At 45.8% G+C, this 27,618-nt stretch overlaps 1 long non-coding RNA gene across 1 annotated transcript; it reads right to left on the reverse strand.

Moving 5' to 3' along the window:
- Window positions 1–1,848: 1,848 nt before the first annotated feature.
- On the reverse strand, window positions 1,849–27,204 carry LOC138567506 (uncharacterized). The gene is made up of 3 exons (XR_011302229.1): window positions 27,101–27,204; window positions 20,999–21,113; window positions 1,849–1,991 (listed from the first exon to the last, which is right to left on the reverse strand). It is a non-coding gene; the product is annotated as an uncharacterized lncRNA (long non-coding RNA).
- Window positions 27,205–27,618: the final 414 nt, after the last annotated feature.

Raw genomic sequence — 27,618 nt, forward strand, 5'->3', positions numbered from 1 at the left:
ATTGGCAGTTACCATCACCCCACATTGCCTGTTATCATTACCCCACATTGTCAGTTACCATTGCCCCACATTGCCCGTTACCATTGACCCATAATTGCAGGTAACCATTGGCCCACATTGCTGGTTACCATTGCCCGACATTGCTGGTTTCTATTATCCCACACTGCCAGTTACCATTACCCCACATGGCTGGTTACCATTGCCCCACATTGCCAGTCACCATTGCCCCACATTGCCTGTTACCATTACCCCACATTGGCAGTTACCATTGCCTCACATTTATAGTTACCATTAGCTCCTCATTGCTGGTTACCATTGACCTATAATTGCTCATATTTGCTCACATTACTGGTTACCATTGCACAACATCACCCGTTACCATAGCCCCACCTTTCTGGTTAGCATTGCCCACATTTCCACTTACCATTACAATGCATTGGCAGTTACCATTGCCCCCATATTGCTAGTTACCATTGCCTCACATTGTCAGATACAATTGCCCCATAATTGCTGTTTACCATTTGTCCACAATGCAGGTTACCATTGCCCAATGTTGCCAGTTACCAATGCCCCACATTGCTGATTACCAATGCCCCACATTGCTGATTACCATTGTCCCACATTGCCAGTTACCATTAGCCCACAATGCCAGTTACCATTAGCCCACATTTCCAATTACCATTCCCTCACATTGCTGGTCACCATTAGCCCACATTGCCAGATACCATTGACCCCACATTGCTGGTTACCATTGCCCCACATTGCCAGTTACCATTACTCCACATTGCCAGTTACCATTGCCCCCTAATTGTTGGTTACCATTGCCCCACAGTGCTGGTTACCATTGCCCCACATTGCTGGTTACCATTATCCCACATTGCCAGTTACCATTGCTCCCACATTGCTGGTTATGATTTGAGCACATTGACAGTTATCATTGCCCCATAATGGCTGGTTACCATTTGCCCACATTGCTGATTACCATTGCCCAACATTGCCAGTTACCAATGGCCCACATTGCTGATAACCATTGCCCCACATTGCCAGTTGCCATTGCCCCACATTGCCAGTTACCATTAGCCCACATTGCCAAGTACCATTACCCACATTGCCAGTTACCATTAACCACAACCTGTAGTGTAGTAGGTTTTCTTATTTTGCCACGCAGCATGACGTCACTTATGACAAATATTTTGTATAAAAGAATGAATTTTATGATCTGTTTTCGAGAACTCATTGAGCGAGCTGTGCAGCGTCTGTTGATGTCCGTTGTAATCCCTGTTTTAAATACTTGTTATTAAAACAGCTTTTGATTTGCTAACTTCCTGAGTTGGTCTGAATATTGATGTATGAGTAAGTTCTGCATCCCCATTCATCTCAGATACTGTTACCTCATCCTAAAGGACCCATTTCCCTCGTTCAGCTGTATCTTCTACTAACATGACCCCAACTTCAGCAGGTGGAACGACCATGTCAGTCGGACAGGGGAGCATTGTAAGCCCAGTAAGGAGAGTTAAGCACAGTGCTGACAGAGAGATCGAAGGGCTGGACCTAAATCTCACTGATACTGCTTGAGTATCTAACAACATGTGGTACAAGCACATGACCAACATAGGTCAACAAATCACTGGGTAAAGCTGCTATGTCTGCTCACTAATCCCCTATGCCATGAGTGCCTCCAGAATGTTCATAGCAACTGAAAAACCATTTGTTGTATTTTTGTTAGAAGAAATGAAAACCTGTTTTTGCGCCCTGTGCTCTTACTCTTTGTAATATTCAAAAAATGAAGAGCGGAACTCTGGTTTACTGAATAGAACAATGTTGTTTTTTTATTTTTCGTTTTCAAAGCAATAATCTGTTTTTCTTTGTTCACATCTTAATAAAGACCCTCTGTTCACAACTTAATTGAGACCCTCGACACGTGTTTCACTGTCATTTAAATATTTCAGACAGTTCTTCGGGAGGGAACTTTTTGTAACATCAACATATATCTATAAAAAAAAGAAAATGAGTGGTTGAAACATGTTGTTCTTAGTAACCTTATTCTTTACAGTGCATTTTCTCCAGTACATTTTCATAATCTAAATTTCTCACAAATATTAACTCTTATTTACAGTTTATATGCATTATATTTGTCAACAGAAAAGCAAATCATTGTGTATATTTCTCCAAAATTTGACATAAGTGAAATTGTCTTGGTATTTTCGTGAACGCTAAAAAATAAATAAAATTAAGTGATTGTGATGCTATGTTTAGATGGGCACTCACTGTTTAGCTATTGCAGATTGCAGATTTGCTTCTGAGTTTGCTAATGTTGGTTTTTGGAATCAAGAAAAACATGCCTCAATGCGTATGCCTCTGGCGTTCTTGCTTCACAATTGGTTATGTTTTAGCATGTTCTAAGAAGAAGGAAAACCAAAGTGGTTTGTAGTTAGAGATGAATCTTAATTGTTTTCTGAGATATTCATTGTATTCTTAGTACTAATATATTCCTTAATTTAGATGACATTTGCGACATTAGTACTTACTTTCAAATTGGTAAATTCATGCTATTTCGTGCCTACCTTCATTCTCTTACGATCCTTTCGGGTACGTGATTCCAACGGCCTGTTAACCTGCATACTGCGTCCTGGACTTCCGTATTTCTTTTGTTACAAAATCGCGGTAACGTGAAAGTCATTATCACGTGACCACTGTTCTTCCATTTTGGATTGGGAATATATGCAGTTGCATTTTTTGTTTTGGAATATAATCCAGTGGCTAAGGAAGCATAAGTTTTATTATTGTGATAATTCATATACTTGATGGACTTAAAAACATGCTCCCATATTTCTATGTTTTAATTTAATGAAATTTCAGTCATGTGAACAATAATCACGTGACCGCTACGACTCCATTATGGATTGGGGGTGAGTTCAGTTTTGTTAATTGGTTCTAATGTGCATCCGACTACAGTTCCTGTTAATAATAAGGGGAAAATACATTTTTATATATTTTCTTTTCAAAACTTAATTTTAGTTTGGGGAGTGCTCCATAAAAACTTATATGTACTATAGTGCAAAATAAATTTGAAATAAACATTTAAACATACTTTCATCTTTTGTAAATCATTCAAGACTTTTAAATAGTTTATAGATATTTCCTCTCAGGCTGAACAAAAATAATGATAGTGCTTCTTTATAAAAGATGTACAAGTTCAGTGTCCGAATTCAGACCCGTATGGTAACTGTCCAGTGTACAGATCCAGTAGGCTTCTCGGGACCTGAGGATTTTCTCCAGATTGCCAACTCTCTGTCGCTTTCTTATTTTCTCTATTCCAAAGAATTTTATTTCCTTTTTTCAGCTGGTTAGCATGCTCTGTGATGTGATGGTAGCCCAACAGATATCTGATGTCATTTTTATTGATGGCTCTTAAATGTTCTTGTATTCTTATTTTTAATTTTCTTGTTGTGCTTCCCACATATATTTTGTTGCACATGCATGTGATAGCGTAGACTACTATTTTGCTGTTACAGTTTATGAAATCTTTGATTTTGTACTTCTTTCCATTTGGCAGGCTGATACTTTTTTTCCCATTTTCTGAATAGGGGCAGCAGATATATGTCCCACATTTGTAATTTCCTTTAATTGGCTCTCTGTTCCATAGTTGGGTTAGTCCCGTTTCTTGTTTTTTGAATGAAAAATGCGAGTGACTCAGAATATCTTTTAGGCTTTGCGCTTTCTTGAAAGTAATGTGGACGTCTTCCTCTATATGTTCCGCTATGTCTTGGTCCATTTTGAGGAGATGCCAGTTTTTCTTCAATATTTGTTGGATTTCCTTTGGATTGGCACTGTATGGAGTCATGAATCTAAGTGTTTGTTGTTCTTTTTTGTTGTCACTTGCTTTTTTATTTGTTAGCAGTTCTGTTCTTGATTTGTTTTAGTTTTTTTTATAGGTTTTGTTCAAAAGCTTTTTAGTATAACCTCTTTTTTGGAATTTAACTATTGCTTTTTTTGCATGCTTTTCATATTCCAATGGTTCCGTACAGTTCTTTTAATTCTTAGTATTTCGCCATAGGGTATGTTGTTTATGACATGATGTGGGTGATGACTTTGTGCATGCAGCACTGTGTTGCCAGCTGTTGGTTTAACAAATAGTGTAGTTTGTAATTTTCCGTTTTTGACATATATTTCCAGGTCCAAAAATTTGATGTAGTTGGGGCTTTGATGTGTTGTAAACTTGAGATTGTATTCGTTATTGTCAAGATAATTGACATAGTTGTTTAGTGTTGATGCATTTCCGTTCCAGATCATAAGAATATCATCAATGTATCGACCCCAGTATATGATATTGTTGTGGTAAAAGCTTCATGAGTCCAGGCATGTTCTAATTCAAAGTGGCCAACGTATAGGTTGGCGTATGATTGTGCAAATTTGGCTCCCATGGTCGTCACCTGTTTCTGTCTGTAGACTTTATTGTTGAATAGAAAGATGTTATTGTTTAGTGTGAAGTTTAGCATTTCTATTATCATCTCATTTTGTCTATAGTAGGAGACTGATCTTGTTTTAAGGAAATAGTTGGTAGTTTCTAGGCCTTATCATGTGGTATGCTTGTATAGAGAGAGGAGACGTCCAATAAAACCAAAGCGTAGTCTTGTTCCCAATGTATTTCTTCTATTTGTTGTATGACATGTTTGGTATCTCTTATGAATGATGTTAAACCAAGAACTAGAGGTTGTAGGTGGGTATCAATATATTTGGAAATTGGCTTTGTGATAGAGCCTATGCAGTTGATTATCGGTCTAAAAGAAGGAAACATATGATATGGCTTGTGTATTTTTGGGATGAAATAGATTGTGCCCAGTATGGGAAACCGATTGCTAAGAAAGCCTTTTTCTGTATCTGACAGTAAACTTTGTTCCGTCCAGTTGGTTAGCATTGATTTCCATTCCGCTACAAGTTCTGTTGTCGTATTGGTCTGTAGTTTCTCGTAGCACTGTTCCTGATTTAGATGTTCTTCCGCTGCTGCTATATAATCTGTGGTATTCATCAATACTATGTTTCCTCCCTTATCTGCTGTTTTTATGGTTATTTCTGTGTTCATTCTTAGTTTCTCAATTTCTTTTTTTTCTTTCCATGTGAGGTTATGATTTTTGTTATTGGATAATTTGCCTGCAAAGTATTTTGATCTTAATTCACACAGTGTTGCTTTGTGAAATAGGTCTATTACATTGTCTTGTGATAAGACCGGTATAAACGTTGATATTGGCCTTAGTTTGGTTTCTGCCCTTAAATCTATATTGATGTCCATTTCTCCCGTGATCTTTTCCAAGTTGTAAAGGTCATCCTCTTCTGCTAAGTTTAGAAGGTTAGCTGTATTTTACATATGTTTAATTGTTAATTCTGATGGAACTTCTATGTTTGAATGTTTCTTGATTGTAGCTGTTTGAGAAAAGTGTTTCTTCAATTTTAACCTTCTGCAGAATCTGTAGAAGTCTGCATTGACTGTGAAGTAGTCTGAAAAACCAGCAGCAAGATCACAGAGCCTTATGTACCTATCCATGGTTACAATCCGAGGAAGATCTCAAGGGAAAACAGCAACATTGAGATGGGTGTCCAGGGCAACATTTCCCTATGAAGACCGTCATATAAAGATTATTGACATGATGAAAAATTACTGGCAACTAGACCAGGCCATACAATACATAACTGATGGCCCACAGAAATGAGAGGCAAAAACAATAACATTGGAGGAATTGCCTTGCCTGAAGAGGAGTGGTCAAGGAAATAGGAGGAGAACCAGGATTTTGGGAAAGACCACAAATGCTCGTGTATGGCCAAGTATACATGGCGGAAGGATGGAAGGAGGGAGTAGTAGGTAGCAAGGCCAACACCCTAGTAGAAGCACCGGTAAACAAAGTACAGGAAGAAAATTACAAGTACCTGAAGGAATGGGATGCGAGCACCAAGTTACTGACCTGGGTGGACAATAAAGCTGGACCAATGCCCATAATACCACTGAAGAAACCAGCATTATGCTACCAGAATGACGGTACAGTAAAGGTTGGAAAAAACATGGAATACGTAGATGCACAGAAAGGCATCCAGCAATGAAGCTTGGCATGGCAGTATTAATGGATCACTATTGGGCATGCGGATCCAAGGAATTCGAGAAGCTGCCACCCAACTTGGGAGGAATTTGCTTGTTGATACACATCATTATACCAGCAATATACCAGCACTGGTGGTGCCACAGAAGGACATCAAGATAGATGACTTCCCAAGTTAGATAATAACAAGAGAAAGAGGCGATCATTAGAATTGGAGGAAAAGGAAAGAAACAAATGGTCAGTAGAAGTGGGTTGAGTGAAAAGAGACCACTTTTTCTAATCCGAATCAGAAGAATCAGTAGATGATGTACCACCCGGTTGTTCAGTAAGACGGGAATGTTTTTCATATCAGTAGTTCCAGCTGTGCAAACGTACACAAACATGAAATGGTTGTAGATAACAAGATGGGAACTGATGCAGACAATAAACTATATTAAATGGGTTCAACCCAATTAAAGAAGACCTCCGAGCAGTAAGGTTGATGGCTCTCCAGAACAGATACATTCTCGACAATCGCACACCAACGGAAGGAGCAGTTTGCACCAAGTTCAGGAGTTCCTGTTGCACGCTTGTGCCTGCAAATGACAGAGAGAATGGCACAATGACAGAAGCAGTGACAAGATTATTGAAAATGCATGCCAAATTGTAGGAGGAAGTCAAAGGAACAGGGAAAGACCAGAGCTGGTTGTCATAGATATGGTCATTGATGCCAACATGGTTGGCGGATAGACTGAAAGTTCTACTAGGGGCACTAATACTATTACTAGTGGGACTATGTGTGATCAAGATCTGCATTACACAATGTTGCAAAACTACTGAAAAGACAATAGGGATGAAAGTGCTAGTAGATGTGAATGTTGAAGAAGAAAAGGACAATATAGTGGAAGAAAGAAATAACCTGAGGGTAAAGATAAAGGAGTGCCCACTGTTTCCAACTCAAATGATAACATTCGACAATCCCTTTGAAAACAACAGATACTGGTCAAAAAGGGTATGGTGCAACCCGGAAGTTATATGACATGGATTTTCAAAGACCATGCAAATTACTATGGACATCTGGGAGGAGTAAAGAAGATATGGATGACAAAAGCAAGGGTGATGAAGTATGGTGGTTTGGTCAACTTGTCAACCAGAGGGGGACTGAAGAGAGGGTCCCTGGAATGCCCCTCCTCTCCCACATGAACATGACAGCCCAAAGAGTTTAAAACGCATGACGCAACTCACTATTCGGACAGCCCCAGGAGGGACAGTGACATCTACTTATGCGTCAAAACGTAAAGGAAGAAATGATTACCCCTCTCTACACAGGCCTGGTAGTGGGAAATGGGAGTGGTTTTTACAGACTGTTCAACATAGACTTGACACAAAGATCACTTGCTCAATATGTAGCAGAAACACTATACATATACATTAGAACAAAATATAGCTATTTTAATAGTACTGGTACCACATTTAAAACAGACAGTATTCAAGAAAAACTAGACAAATTAAAACACACAGACTACAGTCACAAGTGTTACTCAAAACACAATTTACGGAAATCAGAAAAAACGAAACACAACAGGGATGGGAATCACTCAATGAACTATACTATATGAGGTTAATTCATAAGGCTACTGTGGTTAGTCTTTTATGGAGATAGTCGACATGTTTTGGCCATGGGATACATTAGACACTATCTCTGGTGTATTTTCGAAAGTTGGTGTTAAGGCCATCTTCAGGACTAAGGATTTCTTCTGGAGACACTTCAAGTAAATGATTGACCCCGCATTGTGATGCTACAACAGCGTCACTGATTTCTTTTTCCAGGTTGGGTGAGACAGAACAGAGGTTGACTTCACTGGCTCTGTGTTTGTAATTGCTTTTAAAGTGCCCCTGTAAAGGTGGCACGGGACATCTAGTCTTTAGAAAAAGGCATCTGAAAACGCCATTCACCAAGTCATCTTTTTCGCAAATCAAAAAGCGGGTGTCTATAATGTAGGTCCAGGTGAGGAGTAATGTTCGGCTCAACAATTATGGATTTAATGGCAAAGGCTACGCAGGATTCTACAAATTCAAGCTCAATCGTTGTTGGGGCAAAATTGCTCTCCTGGGTTGTCGGGCACATACGATGTGATGTCAAGAAGATTTGTGGAGCAGAAAACGAAAGTGAGCCCACGGCGTCACGTCCAATATAAAGGTGATGCCAACACAGCTAGCTGCCAAATGAGAATGAATTGGTTCAGCTGAGCAGCAGCCGAATTGAATTCCCTCGGGGCCGAGTGCCGGCAGAACGCCAGGTCACGAAGCAAAGTTGTGACAGCTGACGTGCAGCTTCTAGTAGAAGTCTCGATGGACAACGTTGACTAATGCTGAGAAACCATTGTGCTGACATCATTATTGATACCATGGCATAGCCACGTTGGTCACGAAGTACACTCACAGCCATGCACGAAGTTACACAAACATACAGAGGTGTGCACGAAGAACATGCTTACACAGCTCTGTAGCTAGAGGACAGGACAGATACATATACATACGGTCAAAAGGGTATCCAGTGATGATAACAAAAATACAATAACGAATGGCATTTTAAACAAAACTTAAATACCAAAAAACCCAGAATTTTGTATTAAATTTATATATGTGGGGTGGGGTAAGGGAAGAAAACGGGTGGGGAGGGGTTTGGGTGGTGTTATAAACATAGGGAAACAGGAGGTTGGGAGGGACCCCATCAGAAAAATAAAAAAATGCAGTATGCATTTCAGTAATTAAGGTTCGTTAAAAATATTTGAGTTAATAGTTTTCTTTGAAATCACAGTGAACCGGTCAAAAGATTTTATTATTTTTCTTATTAGCCAAGTGCAGAATCACTAAACGCAAGGCAACGAAGAGATGCAGAGCAAGCTTGGAGATCTTTATTGCAACTAAGTCTATGGAACTACAGGATCATATAAGGAGCCTGGAAGGACCAAATACCACTAACCTATGGATACCGTAGCACAGTACAGATATGTAGAAATCATAGTATACTTATAATGAACATTGCATGAGGCCACAAGCCGCAGGACGAGAGATGAGGGAAAGCAGAACCAGGCTGCACAAAACAGCGGGCCAGGACCCGCAACCAAGATCAGAGACAAGCAACACATTCCAAACCTAAAAGGACAAGGGGCCATCTGCAGAAAAAAGAATAAATCCTCATAAATTGCAGACCAGGAGAGCACAATGTCTTGAGACTCAACCATGTGATGCAACCGAGCTAGACAATGGCCATTCACCCGCGGTGGGACGACAAACGGTTCTCAGTAATACAGACATGAAGTGAAACATGGAAATGTTAACAACATTGCAACGCTGAGGGCACTCTCAAAGGCAAAAGTGGTAATACTAACAGTTACATTGGGAACAAATAGTCATTCTCATCACCTTGAGAAGGTGCACAGAGTGCTGAGAACAGAGCTGGGTCCCAGACCTGTGGAGACCAGTTCCAGCCAATCGGGGAGCAGAAATACAGGGGTGGATGGCAGAGGGCAATGGCCAATGGTAATCCTGTGACCCTGCAACAATGTAATAGATAGTATCTTGGGTAAGGGACAGGCCAGCACCTGACATGCGAGGAGGGATACCACTCCAATCACCCAACCAGAAGGACCCATATGTCTTTTGGGGAATGGCACATGTTTTGATGCAGAGATGCAACAAAATGGCCCGACACGGGGTCGGGAGCGGTGATTCTGGGAATTTTCGATGTCCTGTATGATCCCGTTCTGTGGAATAAATGACAGTTCTAACTTGCCCTTGGCTGAATCTTCATAGTGACCTCCAAACCTCTGGCATACCTAAGCCAACAGCATGCTGCTTTTTAGTTTTTTCAGAAGCTTTCTGTGTATCGCGCATGCAATTTATGAGTCCCTGGCTGCCTCTGCATATCGTGTACCATATTTTCTTTTCATTGGGACACATTGGAACATTGCTGGACCACACATCTATATCACACAACACGTAGACTGTTACCTTATTTATATTTCCCAGAACAATAACATGGTGTGCCTTCCATATGTCCCATATACATGTGACGTGTGGAAAGGCCCCAAGAGCAAAATGGAGCAGACGGGGTTGGGGTGGGGGACATGGTAAGGACACATCTGCCCCACCCTAAGGGGGTCGGGGACATTGTGTGGAGAAATCTGCCTCAGGCCCAGGGGGGTCGGGATGTGGTGCTGAGACTTCTGCCCAAGCCACAGGAGGACGTGGCAGGCCCCAGTCCTCAGGTGGCCCAGCACCTGGACGCCAACGTGGTCCCAGCCAGACAGTGGCAGCACCAACACCTTGTGCCACTCGGGCCAAGAATGGACACCCTGCCGAGCACAGGAAACTGTCTTGCAGAGGAAGAAGTGCTTCACTGATGACAAGCTCCAGATCCTTGATGACTATGTGAAAGATCACCACCGTTACTTGTGCCTATATGCGGGGAGCACAAATATACCCGCACAACGGGTGGTGCATTGGCAGCGGGTCTCGGACCAGATCAATTCCTTAGGTGTGGAGATGCGCAATGCTGAACAGGTTTAGACCTGCTGGAATGATTGCACACGTTGCACCAAGCTGAAGCTCAGTGTCAACCTGTCCTCTGCACTGGCAAATGGAGTGGTGCCACCAGAGGAGGAGCACTTGACACTGCATGAAGAGGCCACAAGCCAATTCATCCTCCTTGAGCAGGTGCAAGGCGCCAGAGGCCTGGAAAACTATGAGGACACATCTGGTGAGCGGCCGTCATTGCGCATCATATGTTTTGCCAATCATGCATGACCCACCATATCTGTGTAGTGGTACATATGGCTGCAATTCTATGACATCCCGGGGTAATGCATGTTTGCCGATGTTAGGACTCATGCCACATGTCCATCATTCTGGAAGTATATTGTGTGGTGGACATGTGTGGCACATGACGGTCTGACAGTACAGATCACCCACAGGGTACTCCCCTGTTGCATGGGGAGGAAATGAGACACCTACATGTACTGTTGTCGGTTACATTCTTGTGGCTTGTCACTCTGCACGACAGGTAAATGTGATAGATGTTGATCAATCACATCATCTCAAGCATAGTTGCATGTTCCATTTGTCAACTGCCCCTATGGGATGCCTTGTCATGATGCATGTCTGAGCTGTCTGTCACCATGCCTTGTGGTGTGCACAGAGGGAAGGTGCATAAGTGCACACATACCACAGCCCGACTTGCAGAAATTATGTTGATGCTATAACAAATGCATGTAGTAAGTGGTTAGGCCATTCACTACGTGGTGAACAGTAGCTGATGATGGGTTGTCATACAGAGGTAGCCATCCTTGCAATTTGACAATCACATGGCCATAGACGGCCCATGTGGAAGGTCATGGGCAGCATGAAAGGCAATGAGAATGCCTGGCTATATTCCATTCTATTTATGCTGTGAGAAAGCAAAGGGTGTCTCACCTACTAGTCCCCAGGGATCTCTCTTTCAGGTGGCCAGGGCACAGCCATCGACTTTGGATCCAGACCATGGGGGTGCAGGAGGATCACCTGGGCGAGGGGTCTTCGGGGAGTGGGTGTGAGACAACCAATGGTGAGACACAGTATTCCCCTATTTCCCTTACCCATGAACTATCCCATTTTATTGGACCCTCCAACGTCCCAACTCCCCCCTTTTCTACACAAACACTGGGCCAAGAAAGAGGGCAACTGAGAGTAAAGAGGCTAACCCTTACGCATCTCATTGGACACAACCTGCAAATTGGGTCAGGCAAAGTCAGGCACTTGACTTTAATTACATACATCTGATACCCGTTAGCACTTCCCACACGGCTAAAAGGTGGAATATAGAGACACACTCTGAGCAAGGTGGAACACGAGAAGGAGAACTTCCTGGGCAAAGGCGAACCTAATGGAGCAGAACGACCGACAGAGGGATGAGATCAAAGGCTAGAGAAACCCAGGAGATTCCTGCAGGTGGTCATTGCCTCCGAAGAGCTGTGAAAGATACACCAAGAAGGCCAAATCCCAGACAAGAAGACTGCATTGTGTTTCAAAGGCACCAGCGACCCTCCCGGATGAATGGCAGAGTTGGGGACGTGAGACCAAGCCTCCGGTATTCACCTTGACTCGTGAATTGAAATGGAAAAGACAAAGGAATGTACACAACCGGTGAGTTGGCATGTGACATGAAAGGCAGATGTGTCTTAAGGACAGATTGAAAGTGCAACAATATATCTCACAATTGTAGGCTGCACACGTGTGGATGAGATGTGAAGTAAGGCCGACCTGTGAGGAATTTTTAATCACTGATAACTGTGAAGCCAGTGATACACAGTAGCGGAGTGGTCCGGCGTAAGGAAGTAGCTCACTCGAAAGTTGTAGAAGCAGAGAAGCCACTATCCCTCCTGGGAAAAGAGGGATGATTCCCACTGACTTAGTTCTGATACCCCCTGTGGGTTGTTATATAAGATTGGCCCCAAAATCTGGCCTAGCCTGGAAATGTGGTCTAGATGCCCTAGCAGGAGTTATAGATCCAGAATTTCTGGGAGACATAAAAGTACTCTTACATGGCAAGACCCCATTTGAGATATGTCCTGGGGACAAAATTGCACAGGGGATTCTTGAGAAAGCTCTACTTCCCTGTTTTGAGGAAGAACTTGAACCAGAGGAAACAGAGAGGTAAAGTAGACTTTGGAGAGGCCGATGAGATATGTACCATCCTTCCCAAAGCATTCTTAGAAGCGATTCCTGAGAGAGAAAGACAAGAAAAGGTAAGCCCCCTTTTCTTCCTGAAACAGGGATTACTACATGGAAGGGAAACCTCCCAGGAAGGCCTAAGTAAGACTCAATTTCTAATTCTCAAAACCCGTTGCTAGATCGTGTCAGAGATTGCACACACTCATGTGACAGGGGGACACTTGGGACAATCTAAAACCCAAGCTCACATCAGTGGGAAATTATATTGGCCAGGTATCCATGCGGACATAAAGAACTTCATTCAGGCATGTGAAATATGCTAGAAAACCAGCTCACATATTCCCCTAGCTGTCCCTCTAAATCTATTACCGATAATAGAAGTCCCTTTCTCTAGAATCGGGATGGATATCATTGGACCATTGGAAACTTCTAAACTGGGCAATACATATGTTCTCGTAATTGTTGATTATGCTACCTGGTACTCAGAAGCCTTCCCCATGTGGAAAAACACAACCCAGCACATTTGAAAAACACCTGTTGCCATTCTTTTCTAGGGTTGGTTTCCCCAAGGAAATTCTAACTGATCAGGGATACAATTTCATGAGTAAGCTCATGGATGAAGTTAAGGAAGTACTACACATTACCACCTTAAGTTTACCACCCCCAAATGGACAGATTGGTAGAGAGATGTAATACGACCCTCAAAATGATTCTGAGAAAGTTAGTAGGCGAGGATGGGAACGATTGGAATCGTATGATCCTGTGGGCCCTATTTGCAGCAAGAAAGACCCCTCAGGCATCCACCGGTTTCTCCCCTTTTGAGTCACTCTACAGTAGAGAACCAAGAGATGTCTTAGACATGTTCTGAGAGACCTAGAAAGAAAGAGAAGAGGCACAAATCCCCCTCTCACAGATAGCTACTTGATTGGGAGAGCACATGAAACTCGTCCGGAGTCTAGTCCACACTCATTTGGAGAAAGCTCAAGCCCAACAGAAATTTACCTATGACAAGAAGTTAAATCTAAGGTCATTTTCAGTAGGAGAGAAAGTGTTAGTCCTTTTACCAACCTCTGAAAATAAACTTGTTTCAAAGTGGCACAGGCCCTATGTGTCAAACTCTGGAGTAACTCCCTTCCCCTCCTCCTCACCTGAGAGATCCGTGGAACCGTCTTGGTACCCTGTTTTCTTCTTCAGTCTCTCTTGCCTCTCTGTGTTTATCTTCCTCCTGGTCTTTTTATCGTGCAAAAAGGGACGAGCTCCCTGGGATGCCACGCTGTCGGTATATGAGATAACCGGAAAGGGGGGACTCCCGGGAGCCGGTTCCGGAGCAGGGAAAAAGCTTCACGGCAGAAAAAACCCTGCTAGTTGGTTCCACTGTGTGCAGGCAGGGCCGGTAGGAGATGTGTGTAGTTGACTGAGTCCGGATGAAACGAAACTTGGCGTGAAGGAGATACTGGAGCTGATCCAAGGGTAGAAGCCAACAGGACGATTGCGAGGTAAGTATGCCCAGAGAAGGGGGGGACCCAGACCGGGAAGCAAAGAAGAGAATGGAAACCAACCGGGCAAGACAGGAGGGGGAACTAGAAAGTAGGGGAAACAGGTCGGAACAACTGAGACGCGAGCAGCGTCAGGGGAGAGAGAGAGAGACTCGGGAGGAAACAGAAGTAGGAAACCAAAGCGAAGAAAGCCACACACGCGGGAGAGTTACCTTCGCGGAGCGTAGAAGGTGCAACGCGAGGAGGAAAGGACCGGACCGGCATTACTAGATGCGGCGGCCATCTTGGGGAACAACTAGACCGTTGAATCCGAACGGCCGCCGACGTAATGGAACCGCTAATGGCGCTTCCAGATGTCCCACAAACACCGCCATGCGGAATGCATAACAGTATGCCTCCTCCACACCGGGGGGCCTCCCGGTTTGCCGGGATGCAACATGTGGAATCTCCTGATTAACAGAGGTGCGTGTATGTGTCTCACTGGTTCCCAAGATCGTTCTGCCGCTGGGTACCCCTTCCAGTGTACCAGGTATTGTAATACTCCATGATGGTAGCGTGAATCCACCAGATGAGAGACTTCGTATTCTGCAGGCTCCACCGGGATGGTTCTAGTTGTTCTGCTAGATCTTCTCTTATAAGGATCTGGTAGATAAGGCTTCAGAAGTGAGGCATGGAACAAAGGATGAACATGCTTCAAGTAAGTGGGCATTTTGAGTTTAAAGGCTACCGGATTAATCTTCTTGGTGATCTGGAAAGGGCCGATATATCTCGGTGCAAGCTTCCCTGTATGTGTCCATCGTTGTAGAAAATTAGTAGCCAACCAAACCTTGCTGCCCTCGGCCCAAGGGGGAGAAGCCTTCTTCCTCTTGTCGGCCCAAGTCTTGTAAGATAGGCGACTAGCATCTAGAGTCTCCCTGGCTATTCTGTGAGAATCCTTGAGCTCCTGCAAGAGGTGTTCTATAGCAGGCAACTTAGACGGTCGCCTCTGGGCAAGAGGAAGATGGGTTGGGTGGTAACCGTAGGTTCAATAAAAAGAGACATTTGGATGGCGGTATGTCTGGTGTTCTTATAGGCGAATTCGGCCATGGGGAGGAAGGTACACTAGTCTTCTTGTTTCTTGCTGCAAAAACAACTGAGGTATTGTTCTAAGGTGTGATTTAGTTTCTCAGTCTGCCCATTACTTTGGGGATGAAACCCAGATGAAAGAGCACGCTGGATACCCAGTTCCTTGCAAAGGGATCCCCAAAACAAAGAGGTGAACTGTGGGCCACGATCCGAAACAATTGTGTCGGGAAGGCCATGTAACCGTACAATTTCCTTGAGGAATACTCTGGCCATTTCAGGAGCTGTTGGTACTGCTCTTAGTGGAGTAAAATGGGCCAACTTACTTAAGGAATCTACAGTCACCATAATGGCAGTATTACCTTCTGATCAAGGTAGATCAACAATAAAGTCCGTTGGGACATGAGTCCAGGGTTGCTTGGGCGCTGGCTCCTGTTGAAGTAATTCAAGAGGTTTAGAAGTGGAGTATTTGTTAGAAGCGCAGATGGGACAGGATGCAACGTACGACTGGACATCTTGGCTCCAGGTCGGCCACCAGAACAGTCTAGAAATGAGATCCTTGGAGGTGCGAATGCCCTTATGGCCTGCCAATGGTGCATCGTGACACCAAGAGAGGGCCATTCTTTGATGTCTGCTATCGGGTAGATACAAGGCACGCCCCTTAAATAAGTATCCTTCTCTGTCTTCTAACCGAGGATCCACAGATTCCTTCATGGGTTTTCCCTGTTGTTTGAGCTGTACATCCCGTAAGAATGCATTAGCTATGGTCTTAAAATTCTTGCCTGCTAATATCAAGTCGTGGACTAGGTTCTCTTCAGTATCTCCTTGATACCCACGGGATAAAGCGTCGGCCAAGATGTTCTCTTTGCCGGGAAGATAGGTGATTTCAAAGTCGAACTGGGAAAAATAATAGGCCCATCGAGCATGACGGGCGTTACGACACTCCATCTGCTGAAGGATTCGGAGGTTGCTATGGTCTGTGCGAACAGTGAACCGGTGTCTGGCCCCTTGAAGGAGATGTCGCCATTCCTCGCAGGCATGCTTGATGGCTAATAGTTCTCTTTCAATAACGGAATAATTTATTTCGCTGATAGAGCGGGTCTTCGAGTAATAGGCCACTGGATGTTCCAGACCATCTAAGCTCTTTTGCAGGAGAGCTGCTCCAATAGCACCTCCTGAGGCGTCTGTTTGCACGATGAAGGGTAATGCTTGGTCAGGCTGGATCAGAATGGGTGCGGAAGTAAAAGCCTTCTTAAGGGTTTGAAACGCGGTGTCTGCTTCTTGTGTCCAGTTGAATTGTATCCCTTTCTTGAGCAAGGAGGTGATTGGAAGGACGAAATTGGAGAAACCCGAAATGAATTGTCTGTAGAAATTCGCGAGTCCTAGAAAGCGTTGAGTCTCCTTGATGCTCCTGGGCACAGGCCACTGAAGTATAGCTTGTATCTTCCTTGGATCCATGCGGATTCCTTCTTGCGAGAGAATGAAACCCAGATAGGATACAGAAGGGGAATCAAAAACGCATTTCTCTGGTTTAACATAGAGTTGATTCTTTAGTAGGTGGTCCAAGACCACCCGAACATGTTTACGGTGTTCAGTAGGAGAGGAAGAGTAAATCAAAATGTCGTCTAGATAAACAACTATGGAAGAAAACAGAAGGTCTGCTAGGAGTTTGTCCATGAAGCGTTGGAACCCCGCTGGGGCATTCACAAGGCCGAAGTGCATGACCCGATATTCAAAATGTCCCAGAGGTGTCCTAAAGGCTATCTTCCACTCATCCCCCTGCCTAATGCAAAGCAGGTGGTAAGCCCCTCTTAGGTCCAGTTTACTGAAGATTGAAGCACCTTGAACTGCCTCCAATATTTCTTTCATCAGAGGCATCGGGTAACGGTCCTTTATGGTGAGTTGATTCAACCATCGGTAATCAATGCAGGGGCGAAGTTCACCGGAGTCTTTCTTAGGTATGAAAAACAATGATGCTCCTGCAGGTGACTTGGATTCCTGGATGAGACCGTTTTGCAGGTTACAATCAAGGCATTTTTTAAGGGCTTTGCGCTCCGGCAGAGACAGAGGGTACATCCTTCCAAATGGAATTGAAGCATTGGGAATGGTGTCTATGGCGCAGTCATCATTACTGTGAGGAGGAAGGGAATGTGGCTGCCTTTCCATAAAAACCTCAAGGAAGTCTTGGTAATGCTCTGGAACCAGATCTAAAGAGGCTGCCAGTAACGAACTCTTGTTGTTGGATAGCCTGTTTGGGGGAGTCTGATGAAGGCAGTACTCTTGACAATAGGAGGACTGGAATTGTATGGTATTAGTAGACCAGTCCACCAGAGGGTTGTGGCGGCGCAGCCATGGAATCCCCAGAATCACCGGGAAATGGGCTGCTTTTATAAGGTCAAACACTATCTCTTCCTTATGTTGGAACAATTGCACCTGTAGTGGAAGAGTGTCTTGAGTAATGGGTCCAGAAGACAAAGGTGTGCCATCCACCCCTTCAACCGGGATGGGCCTGTCCTTAGAGAGAATGGGTATCTTCATCTTCCTTGCCCACGAAGCATCAATGAAGTTTCCCGCTGCCCCACAGTCTAACATGGCAATCACATCCCAGGCTGCTGAAGATCCACTGGACAACTTAATCTGAAAAACCATCAGCCGATGATCTTCTTGAGGGGAGTGAGGCAAAGAGCTGTTACAGGGATCCCTACAAACTTCCCCCGACCTGACCCTGTTCAGGTTCGGGGGAAATCGTTCCCTGACGGCGTGGAGGAACCTCTGGACATTTGCGCAATAAATGCTTGTTGGAACTGCAATACATACACAATCCCAGATCCTTTCTTCGCTTCCTTTCTACTGCAGTTAGGGGGCCTCTGGCTGCGTCAATCTGCATAGGTTCTTCCCCTAGCTGGGATGCTGAGTGATCACTAGCAGCAGGAGAAGACACTGGCGAGAGAGGGAGTCTTGGCTTCCTTCGTTCTTGTCTCCTCTCGCCTAATCTGAATTCAATCTGTAAAGCCAGAGACACGAGTTCCTGAAAAGACTGAGGTCTAGCTATGTGGGCCAACTCGTCCTTAATGTCCTCATGTAGGCCACGGCGGAACAATGTCTGTTGGGCAGAGTCCGGCCACCCTGCCTCAGTCTCTAGGCGCATGAACGCCGTTACATAAGTCTGAACATCATGAGATCCTTGTCTGATGTCTAAAATGGCCTCATAGGTGGTGTACAAAACTTCGGGTCTTTCAAAATGTGTTTTAAACCGTTGAATAAACTGGTCATAATCATTAGTAGAGGGGTCTGACTGAAGGATTAGAGGTGTTGCCCAAGCAGGGGCATTCCCATCTAAATTAGAAACTAGGAACCCCACCTTGGCTTTGGCCGTCTCATAAGCCCGAGGATGAAAGGATTGGTTTTCAGCGCGCAGGGATTGAACATCTACAGTGAGTCCTTGGATAACAGCTACCAATTCCTGGTACTGTTCCAGCAAAGCCATTGCTTTCCTTTGGTGTTGCACTCTGTCAAACTCTGAAGTAACTCCCTTCCCCTCCTCCTCACCTGAGAGATCCGTGGAACCGTCTTGGTACCCTGTTTTCTTCTTCAGTCTCTCTTGCCTCTCTGTGTTTATCTTCTTCCTGGTCTTTTTATCGTGCAAAAAGGGACAAGCTCCCTGGGATGCCACGCTGTCGGTATATGAGATAACCGGACAGGGGGGACTCCTGGGAGCCGGTTCCGGAGCAGGGAAAAAGCCTCACGGCAGAAAAAAACCTGCTAGTTGGTTCCACTGTGTGCAGGCAGGACCGGTAGGAGACATGTGTAGTTGACTGAGTCCGGATGAAACGAAACTTGGCGTGAAGGAGATACTGGAGCTGATCCAAGGGTAGAAGCCAACAGGACGATTGCGAGGTAAGTACGCCCAGAGAAGGGGGGAACTCAGACCGGGAAGCAAAGAAGAGAATGGAAACCAACCGGGCAAGACAGGAGGGGGAACTAGAAAGTGGGGAAAACAGGTCGGAATAACTGAGACGCGAGCAGCGTCGGGAGAGAGAGAGAGAGAGAGAGAGAGAGACTCGGGAGGAAACAGAAGTAGGAAACCGAAGCGAAGAAAGACACACACTCGGGAGCGTTACCTTCACGGAGCGTAGAAGGTGCAACGCGAGGAGGAAAGGATCGGACCGGCATTACTAGATGCAGCGGCCATCTGGGGGAACAACTAGACCGTTGAATCCGAACGGCCGCCAACGTAATGGAACCGCTAATGGCGCTTCCAGATGTCCCACAAACGCCGCCATGCGGAATGCATGACACTATGTGGTATTACAGAAAACAGGAACCTGTACCTATAAAATAGCCCAACCTGATAGAAGGCAAAAGACCGACCTCTACCCCGTAAATCTCCAGAAAGAGTGGAAAGAAAATCCTTCCGCTACTGTCTCCTCTATATTGTCTTGTTTGGTACCCGAGAAAGTACACTGTGAACTTATTCTCCAAGAACTGTCTAAACCTAAGAAACCAGGGAGAGTACATTGCACTTTCCACTATATCAAAACTCCAAAGGGGATAGTGGTCCATTTGAAGCCATACAGACTCCCAGAAGCACAAGGTAGTGATTGATGAGGTTACAAAAATGTTAGCTGAAAACATCAAGCCCTCTTCGAGTGCATGGTCCTCCCCTATTGTGTGAGTGATTAAACCCTATCACTCGTGGTGGTTTTGCATAGACTTTAGGCAGGTCAATGCCATCTCCGCTTTCGATGCCTATCCTATGCCATGCATCAATGATTTCATAGATGAACTTGGAATTGCCACATTCTTCTCAACCCTAAATTTATCCAAGGGATATTGGCAGGTCCCGGGGCTTGGACCTGATATGGAAAAGACAGTTTTCTCAATGCCAATAGGACTATTCCAATTCAAAGTCCTCCATTTTGGAGTGCATAGGGACCCATCACCTTCCCAACGACTCATGCACAGGATATTACAGCCTCATTCCGATTTTTGTGGGGCCTACATTGATGACAGTCATTTATGGTAAAACTTGGGAAGCCCAGCTTTTCCATCTTTTGACTATTATGAGAACCCTTAGAGAAGACGGCCTAACTGCAAATCCATTAAAATTCAAGCTGGCTCAGTCTGCAGTGAAATACCTAGCCTTCTTTGTTGGGAATGGCAGTGTCCAGCCCCAGCAAGAAAAAGTGAAAGCCGTCCTAGATGCTCCCACACCCAAGACCAAGAGAGATCTCAGGGTATTCCTAGGATTGATTTGATATTATCGTAGGTTTATCCCACATTTTTCAGAGAGAACAGCCAGACTGACAGACAAACTAAGAAATGCGGAACCCCAGTAAGTTTGTTGGACTGATGAGGAAGATGTTTGTTACAATAACCTGAAACAGACCTTATGCCAAAATCCAATATTAAAAGAAGTGGAGTTCTCAAAGGAATTTGTATTACAGACCGATGCCTCCCTCATAGGGTTAGGAGCCGTATTATTGCAAATACACGATGGATTAGAACACCCTATCCTGTTCACTAGTCTTAAACTCTTCCCCCATGTGAACAACTACTCTGTGTTGGAACTGGAAGCCATTGCCATCAAATGGGCAATTGTCCATCTTAGGTACTACCTTCTAGGGAGAGAATTCACACTCATCACAGACCACTCACCTTTCGTATAATTAAGTCAACAAAAGGACTTTAACCCTCAAGTCATGCGATGGTTCTTAGACCTGCAACCTGAAGGCGAGTCCCTGTTTATGCTCACGCCAGAAAGAACACAACCCTGTTGGGAAAAAGGCAGAGAGATTGCTTGCAAGGATAACAAGGTTTAATTATACAGAATACAAAAGGTAAGCAAAGAACTCTGCTGCTTGAGAACATTCTGCGCTTAAAAGGCAATACATCATCATCAATATATAGTAAAAACTAGTGCCACTGATTGGTGGGACCATATACATGGGCATACTTCATAGGGGATGCCAGGCTGCGGTTGGTTCACATTTCCGTCGTCTGTCAGTTCCCATGTGGGTCAGCTGGGCTCATCTCTCTGAGGAGTGAAGGTCAGGTCCCTCATAAGTTACAGTATTAGAACTCCAATGATACACTAAGCCTACCACTTTATCACTGTGGCATGCACCTGGGAGACTCAGGGACTGGTGCCAGAGAGAAGGGAAGAAGAAATACAGTCACACTGACTCACACATTCTGCGCTTTGTTGATAACGCACCCCTCGTACCCAAGGTCTCCACCTTCATTTTGATTTATAATGTAGCCCTCCCTGTACCTCACACTACAAATGATGTATTTATGTGGAGAGGTGAAACTGCCTTACATGCTCAGATCTTTTTATGGCCATTGGTTTTATGGTTGGGGCTGGGGTCACTCCCTATCATGGAATTCAGGGGTTTGTGGACTGGGTCAGTGGTGTGGCCACACAGACCATCAATGCCTCATGACACAATGTATGTCTTGCAGTAAAACATTTATACACAATACAGTTCATCATAAATTCTGCCACATGTTCTGATATATTGGGACAGAACCAGTCTTCTCCAATGTGAACAGCAAGTACATCCTTCCCCGTGTGGGTAGGATGGTGTAGTTATGTGAGTACAGTCTTTAATAATGACAGTGGCATCACAGGTTTGCCTGTGCTCTCCTGCCGCCACAGGGCCTCTGATGGAGATATAGAGCATCCAATTTTCACCCATAGTTCCTTTTCATCCCTTGTTGAATTTCCCTGCAACTCCATAATCTGTGTCACTGGGAACACACTGTACCCTTCTTGTAACTCCATTGTGCGTACGCAGGCACACGCGTGGGCTGTCAAAATCTGAAATGTCAACAAAATATGCTGCATTGCCCCTGGAGACGGGATCCTACCCTCTTGTGTGGGTTGGCACTTCATGACTATGCCTATTGGGAATTGAAGTGCCTCTGTAAGTCTAACCAATAGGGGCGCGTGCTGCACTGGCGTGCCATCAGCACGCCAAAAGCCCCTCCTAGCCAGCGTCATAATCTAGAGTGGACTGTAGACATCACGTAGGCTGAGTTCAGAATACACTGTCACTTCCTGTTTTTTTTCTCTGCTCTAATTGCAATATGAGAGCCACTAATTCTGCTGCCTGTGCTGAAAAATGTGACGGTAACTGCACGCTTGCTACCACTTCAACTGTCACATCTGCGTTTATTCTTACTACTGCAGCCCCAGTATGTCTCTCCCCTGTAGTCTGGTCTATTGTTGGCGAACCATCAATGTAAAGCACTTCTCCCGCCTCAAGTGGCTTTTCCCTCACTCTCAGAATGTCATCATTCTGTTCCATATTTGTGGTGCAATTGTGCACATAGTCTCCTTCCTCTATTGGCATGGCGACAAATGTTGCCGGCTTCACGGTCCTGCATCTTACTTCGTTTATAGCTGGATTCGATAATATTACTTCGTACCCTGAGGCCCTTTGTGTGGCCAGTGTACTCTTGGGCCATTCGAGTATTGCAAAGAGAGCATGATCCACAAAAAGAATGGTGCTGCATCCCATGGTAATACTTGCTGACTTCTCCACAGCAAACGCAGCAGCAGCCAGTGCAAGGGTAGTGTCCCCTCATTACTGAATCTAATTTCCCACTATAGTATGCTATAGGTTTGTGTCGTAACATGGTCTTCTGTGTGAGCACTGCAGTCATCACCACTGCATTGAAGTGAGAGAACAGATACAATGTGTCTTGATAATCTGGTATCACTAACACGGGAGCTGTGCATATGGCTGTTTTCAGCTTCTCAAATGCACCCGTCATTTCTTCTGTCCATTGTAGTGTGCCCTCCCCTCTTTGTGCTTCCTTGAGTGCACTTAACAGAGGTTTCGGGTATGTGATGTAGTCGGGGGCGCTGTTGAGCAGCCAGAGCAATGGCTGCCTAGTTGAATAGCTCCGTACAAGCTGACAAAAGACTTGCAACTGGTGGCAGATTTATAGATTTCCCAGCACAGAGAAAATACGGCCGAGAAGCTGTGAGTGTGGTGCACCTCCGGACCAAATCTTGGGAGGATCAGGCGCCCCAGTCCGAAGATCGTGCCTTGCTGGCTGGGCTGGGGTGCGGTGCGCGACTGGCCGGACCCGTGCGCCACTGCCAGTAACACACGGCAAGACCAGATCTACCTGTGACCACCAGAGACTGAATCAGCGACGTTGGAGGAGCCTGCGCCCCTCCACCCTCGTCCCCTTGCCTGCCAAACTAATTGAGAACTGCTGGGTACAGTGTGTGGGCCCAAAAGTGAATGAAACGTGTGGGGGATGGCACAGGTCCTCTGTGAAGGGGTGTGTCATGGACAGACGGGAGAGAGCCGATGAGTGTGAGGCCCCGCCGGGGGGGGTGGGCGAGCCCGGCTGGTCGGCATAGCACTGCTTATGTCCTTAGTGCGGACACCGACTGAAACCGCTGGGCCCGACCCGCCCGGCCGGGGAGGCAGCGGGCAGACACGGCTACTAGATCTCATGGGCCTCCATGTCCCTCTGTGGCGCCGTAGTCAGCATTGTATGGTGGCTGCTGGGTCCCGGCTTCCGGGCCAAACATCTCTGACGCGTGGAGACCAGCGAAGGACCAAACTAAGGGCATCTGTTGCGAGGAGAGAGAGGTGAGCCCGACCCGGACTCAGACCCGGTGGCGGAGTGAAGGTGCGACTGAGGATCCACATCTGCAGGCGGGCCCAGGCAGAACCGCAATGCCAACAGGACCTGGACCCCTTTCTAATACCCTATCCTGAGGCCTCGCGCTGCTCAGCGCGCCACAGACCGCGAAGGTGGGGACATCCAACGTCCACATCAGGATGGGGTAAGGCCCAAACTCCTGGAGGAGCACAATACCAGTCCTCTGCACTGATCCCTCCCATGCCTGTGACGTTGCAGGCCTGACTGCAGGGGGCATAAACTAAACTAATCATATTCTGCTGGTCCCAGGCACCCTCACCAGAGACATCCCGGAGCCACAGGGCTTGTATCAAACTGCGAGTGGCGCCCAGTGGCGTTGTGGCTCAGACCGCTGCCACCCTGTTGCTGCGCGAGTGGAGGGTCGTAGGGCCGGGCTCCCCTCCTTGCGCTTGGGGACTGCCTCCACGGCCCATATTGCTGAGACAGTGGTGCTGCTGAACCGATCTTCACTGACCTCCACGGAAACACCAAATAAGTGATGCTAGGGTAGTACTTCATTCTGGTCCGCCACGGGGTGAAGATGGGGCTAGTCTGGATCTGACCCCTTAGCTGCGTATTTCCCCCTCCTGAACCTCCAGCAGACACTGTCCTGTGACCCGTGGGACCCCTCCTGCTCCCAACTGCAGAGATGATGTTCGTTTGAGTCCTCACCATCTGGCCCATTATATTGAAACGGGTGACACTTGCGGATCAACCTATTGCCCTGCCTTTCTAATTGGGTCTTACTGCAGCTGCCCAACAAAGAGGGACGTACTTTGTCACAGTGGACATAAAGGTCTCGCTGCTGCCCCCTTTGACCAAAGGCCCTCCACCACTCTCCTCACTTGTTACCATAATACGCCAGTGGGCCCTACTCATCACTCCTCGTCTGTGAGGTATTCTCCGACCCTAGGACACGCAAGGCGGCTCCTAGGAGAAGACTGGAAAGCAGATCACCCACTCGGTCCAAGGGTCCTCACACTACATCAGGTGGCACTTTACTTGCCTTTGCACAGGGGCATCACTATCCCACCCATCTAAGGTGCCTGAGAACTGACTCCACATTGTGGTAGCGTGAGGACGATAACCCACCCATAGAATGCCTGGGAGGTCCCGCGGGGCCAAGAAGACCAGCGCTATGGACACATTTACAAAGGCAGCACGAGGCATGAACAGGGACAGTCCACATCACATCACAGTGACACTGCAATACCTGGAGTCGCTGCTGACCCCGGATTAACTATCATGATGGAATCTATGGGCAAAAACTTTGCGTCCTTTCATGAAAAGCTGGACGACATTAATGCGAACATCGCATCACTCAAGCCACAGCTAGACCACGCAGGCACTAGGATCACAGAGGCCGAGACGAGAATCGGAGCCAACGAAGATGGGATACACACACTACAGGAAACAGTAGCTTCCCTCAACCTTCATATGAAAAATGTCAAGGCCAAATGTGACGATTTGTAATCCCGATCACGCAGAAACAACATTCGAATAGTGCGAGTGCCCGAGGATGTCCTTACGGGGAAGATGGAGCTAGCTACTGAAAACTTGCTTAGGGACCTCCTGGGTAACCCAGACTTTTCTCAGTTTTTCACAGTCGAGCGGGCCCACCGCGCACTGGCTCCCCCAATATTAAGCTACAGAGACAGAGACCAAGTACTCCGTCTGGCATGAGAAAAGAAAGAACTAAGACTGGGATCCCAGACAATTAGAATTTTCCCTGATTTCTCAGTTGGAGTGCAGAAGGAAAGGTGTCAATTCCTTGGGGTGAAGGAAATGCTCAGGGAACGAAACATACAGTATGCAAAACTGTTTCCTGCATGCTTGAAATTCACTTTTAGAGGTAAACTCTACTTCTTCACAGTCCCAGATGAGGCAGTGAAATGTATTGAAGCGCAGATCCCACTGAACAATCCTGCTGATGACATGATGGAAAATGACTAAATGGGGTAGACTACCTACCCAATATGAGTGTCCCAGGGCTTAATTATCCTACTGGTCATGAGTCGATAGCGACACAAGTAGCTACTAACCACCCACCATAAATTACCATATGTTACAATACGTGGGGCCACACCCCACATTCTAACTTGTCGGCTGTGCGGCAACAGCGTACCCCTTTGCGATGGCAATGTTCAATTTGGAGGTTCTGAAGCAAACGGGTCCCTGTTGCACCCTGAAAGTGAGTAGGCCAAGTTGGGGCAGGTTTACCAGCGACGGGCCAGAGGGGAGGGAAACTACCCTCCCTGGTGGGAAGGGGCGGTGAGGGAGGGGGGCATATTGTTGGCGGATTATATGGCAAAAAGAGACAGAGGTGGCAATGCAATGAACACAATAGAGGGGCAACATGTAGACACAATAGACACGATACTCATTATACGGAGGCAGGATACATGGGATACACCCTGAACAGTCGGAATGGCGACTAAACTAATGTCGTGGAACGTACGATGTATTGGCAATTTCTCTAAGGCTCTGAGAGTCACTGTATATGCTCAGAGGCACGATGTGAAGATTCTCCTTCTACAAGAGACCCATGCTACAAAACATATAGTGACTGGCCCAGCACCCTCCTGGGGCCTAAATATATTCTACACAACCTTTTCTACACAAGCTAGGGGGTATTGGTATTAATCCACAAATCGCTTAAATTCACACTAAAAAAAGCTATATTGACCCTGACGGCAGATACATCATCCTGCACTGCATGATAGCGGACGGGGAGTACCAAGTGGTGAACACGTACGGACCTAATGTAGACACCCCAGAGTTTTATGACACAGTGGTCTCCATTCTCATGGGATATATAGGGCTACGAATCATCTGGGGTGGGGATATGAACTTGATATTGGACACCACCCTGGACAGAATGGGGGAGGCTCCTGGGACCTTATCACGTGCTGCCCATAGGCTACACCTACACATGACATCCTTAGACTTACGAGATGTGTGGCGAACATTACACGCTCAGGAGCGGCAATACACATATTATTCAACAGTACATGATAGCTCGTCCCGAATTAACCTCTTCCTAACATCAGCTGAATTAATGGACAAAGTTGAAAGCATGGAGATACTCACCCGCACATTGTCGGACCACACCCCGGTGACACTGTCCATAGTACTGGGGTCGTTCACACCCGTCCATACCACTTGGCGCTTTAAATCGGTAGCTCTCGTGGACATCCTTTTGAAAGCTGAGATAAGATACGATATTGAGACATTTTTTGAATGCAACAAACAACACGATACGACAGTACGGGTTCGCTGGGATGCTTTTAAGGTGTACATAAGAGGTGTGTCCATATCAAGGGAGGCGGGAATACTAAAATCAATTAGAAATTATCCCAGCAGGTCTGAGGACCGACTCAAAGGCTTGGAAGAAGAATGTGCCACAGCAGCCACCCCATTAAATTAGCACAAAAACTGGCGGAGTTGGAGACCTTCGAAGCACATTCCCTGCGTGAAATACGTTATTTCTCGCATCCACTGGCAGCAAGGAAATATGGGAAGGGTGAAAGGCCTGGCAGAATGTTAGCTAGACTGTTGCGGGTGGAGGGTGGGCGCTTCCAAATTGAATGTGTCACCGATGGGCTGGG

This window comes from Ambystoma mexicanum, chromosome 2p (assembly GCF_040938575.1).
Source record: "Ambystoma mexicanum isolate Mex_15411 chromosome 2p, UKY_AmexF1_1, whole genome shotgun sequence".
Classification (NCBI taxonomy): Eukaryota; Metazoa; Chordata; class Amphibia; order Caudata; family Ambystomatidae; genus Ambystoma; species Ambystoma mexicanum.